Here is a 3,295-nt window from a genome sequence, read left to right on the forward strand (position 1 = left end):
GGTGATCTTATGTAATCTTATCTAAAGGTTAGAATGTTTGGAATGTCAGATATGTCCCCGTAGATGCTGGCTCACCTAAGCGGTGTCATCTTATGGCTTTTCCTAGAACTACCAGGTGCTACCTGCCAGTAAACCGAAGCCCAGGCCTGCTTTTTAGCCAGTTTTTATTAAGCCTGTCACGGCAGCTGTGTGGCTAAGCTGCCCTGGGTCCCATATAATCAGTTTTAACAGTTTGTCTCCTAAATCATTTTCCAAATAAGTAAATATTTAAAGAATAAATATTACTAGGACTGGAGAAATGCTCAGCAGTCAACAGTGCTGTCCTCCTGCAGAGGGCCGGAGTTTGGTTCCCAACACCCATATCAGGCAGCTCACAACTGCCTATAACTCAAACTCCAGTGGATCCAGTGCCCTCTTTTGATTGCTGAATGTGAGCACCCAAGTGAACACACACACACACACACACACACACACACACACACACACACACACTTAAAAAATATTTTTAAAGAAGTAGTTAACTATTTTGGTCTAACATGATCTCACTTCGGTCTTCTCCCTTGTTAAATTTCAAATCTGGGATAAATGAATGAAGTGCCTATTTAACATATCAAGGCTGGACCTGGCTGCCAGTTCTCCCAGCATTCCTCAGTCCCTACCTGTCACAGGGTATGGCTTGCGTACCCCACCCTCTATCCTGAACTCTCCAGTCCAGGGACTGAGCTGCTCTTTCCAAAATAATACAGACATTTTGGTTACCCACCCCTTTTTTTGTACCTTTAGCCTCCTGGCTGCTGCACCTAGCTGCTGCTGATCCCTTCCCCCTCCCCCTCCCTCTCCCCCTCTCCCTTTCCCACACCACCCTGCTCAGTCTGGTGGTGTCCTACTCTGAACCCTCTGAAATGTCCTTGCCTCTGACGATGCTCTCCCATATATCTACAATAAACTTTCTCCTCCACCATACCTAAGAGCAGTCATGTCCTTTCTTTTCCTTTTTATTCCTTTTTTTTTCATTCACCCCCAAACCCTGCTCCCTTCTCTGTCTCTATTGCTTGTACGCTTCTCTCCCCTTCCTTCTCGTCCAGTTGTCCAGTTTGGCTGCCATCCAGAATTTCCTTTTCATTCCTGAGCTTTGGATTTCCTCTCTTCCTTGCTAACTTTCTCATTGATGGGCTGTGACCAGTCTACCCACTTGGGTAGTATTTTATGGCATAGAGTCTCTCAAATTGCATTCCGTTAATTTTTGTTTGTTTGTTTGTTTGTTTTGTTTTTGGTGACAGGGTTTCTCTGTGTAGTTTTGGTGCCTGTCCTGGAACTCACTTTGTAGTCCAGGCTGGCCTCGACCTCACAGAGATCCACCTGTCTTTGCCTCCTGAGTGCTGGGATTAAAAGCATGCGCCGCTACCACCCGGCTACATTCTGTGATTTTTCTGATGTAACTGACATTTTGTTTATAGAATTTTCCTGACATTCTTTTCCCCAGGCCATGATTTTGTTTTTCTTTTTGTTTATCAGCATATTATTTCACAAAAGTTGTGTGTACCCATTCCAGACACTCTATAGTTTCCATGGTCTTTACCCGAAGTTCTTGAATGACTGCCTCAACGAAAAGGAAGTGAGTCTACTATTGAGATCCTCCCCTTATCTCCTCCACAGGAAGTTTGCTAGCCAGCTAATTCTTTACACAGTAACATATCTCTCATCAAAGTTTTCACTTGCTCTAATAATGTCCAGAATTCCTAGCAAGTGACTGTAAATGATTTTGACATTTTCTCTCTTCCAAAATATCACCAAGGTAGAAGGAGGATTCAAACACATGAGCCGGGGGGCATTTTAGAGTCAGGCCATAGAGTCCTCTATTGCTGATTCAACTATGGCCAATTAGTCACTAAACTTGATGAATAAGGAAACTAAGCATTAAGAAACTAGGTTAGGGTGAAGACACTCACCCTGCCCCCAGCTGGTGACAAGGTCATCGAATAAATTTAGTTTTCATAATTTGGTTTAACATTATTTTTACTGAGTCAGCTTGCCTGTAGCCAAGAGAATTTGCTGTTCATAAAAAAAAGTCTCAAATCCAAGAAAGTTGAGTAAATAATATTTTTCTGAATATACACATAATCTTAGGATGCTGAAAAAGCAGCCCCAACTGATTGAAATGTTAAGCACTGAACCAAAAAAGTCTTATGTTCACAATCAAACCTGCAAAGAAAAGATAAGTTGTAGCAGGAATCTTAAATGTTCTTATTAATAAAATCAGACCCGAGCCGAGTTATTGGGGTCCATGCTGGTAGATCAGAGAGACAAACAAGCCACAGCTATCTCACCTTGCCAGTTCCTCTGCTGGTCTTGTCTCCTCAGACTGGAGGCCTCTGAGTCTCATCCGAATGGGTCTCAGCTGAATTACTGCTCAAAAGCCTGAATGCTTAACCAGCCACATGCTTAACCAGCCAAAGCCTCTAGTTTCTGGTTCTCACTCCTTTATATATCTTTCTACTTTCTACCAACCCTGGTATTAAAGGCTGGCTTTTGGGATTAAAGGCGTGTCACCATGCTTGGCTGTTTCCAATGTGGCCTTGAACTCACAGAGATCCAGAGGGATTTCTATCTCTGGAATGCTAGGATTAAAGGTGTGAGAGTGCCACCATTTTCCCTTGTATCTAGTGGCTGTCTGTTCTCTGACCCAGATAAATTTTATAATGGTACCACAATATTTTGTGGAACACAATACCACAACAATACAATTTTATTTTTAAATGTATATTATTTTTTTAAATAGGTTTTTTTCTGTGTAGCCCTGGCTGTCCTGGAACTGGATCTGTAGATCAGGCTGGCCTCAAACTCAGAGATCCTGCCTCTACCAGGAGTGCTGAGATTAAAGGCGTGCACCACCACTGCCTGGGAAGATAAATTTTATTTTTAAAATGTGCTCCCCTACTTCCTAATGTTCTTATTGTGTCTGAAAGACTTTGAGGGTGTGGTGATGAGAGGATAATGTTCTCGGGCTGGTGGTTACTGACATGGACTTCATTTAGTCTTCCTAGCATCCCCTTGGGGTACACACACATTCTTATCACTGACCCACCCGCTGGGAAATAGAGGTTTATAAATGGTAAGTGACTTGTACAGGAGTTACAACCCAGTCCCTAGTCTGATTCCAAACCTGTGCTCTCCATTGTCAGGTTACAGGTGTGGACTATTTCCAGGCAATCCTGGTTCTGCAAGAAATTGCATCTTATAGCATTTCTAATACTGTTATGCTAGCACATCCTTTCATGACCTTACATTTTTATTT

This window comes from Peromyscus leucopus, chromosome 6 (genome assembly GCF_004664715.2).
Source record: "Peromyscus leucopus breed LL Stock chromosome 6, UCI_PerLeu_2.1, whole genome shotgun sequence".
Classification (NCBI taxonomy): Eukaryota; Metazoa; Chordata; class Mammalia; order Rodentia; family Cricetidae; genus Peromyscus; species Peromyscus leucopus.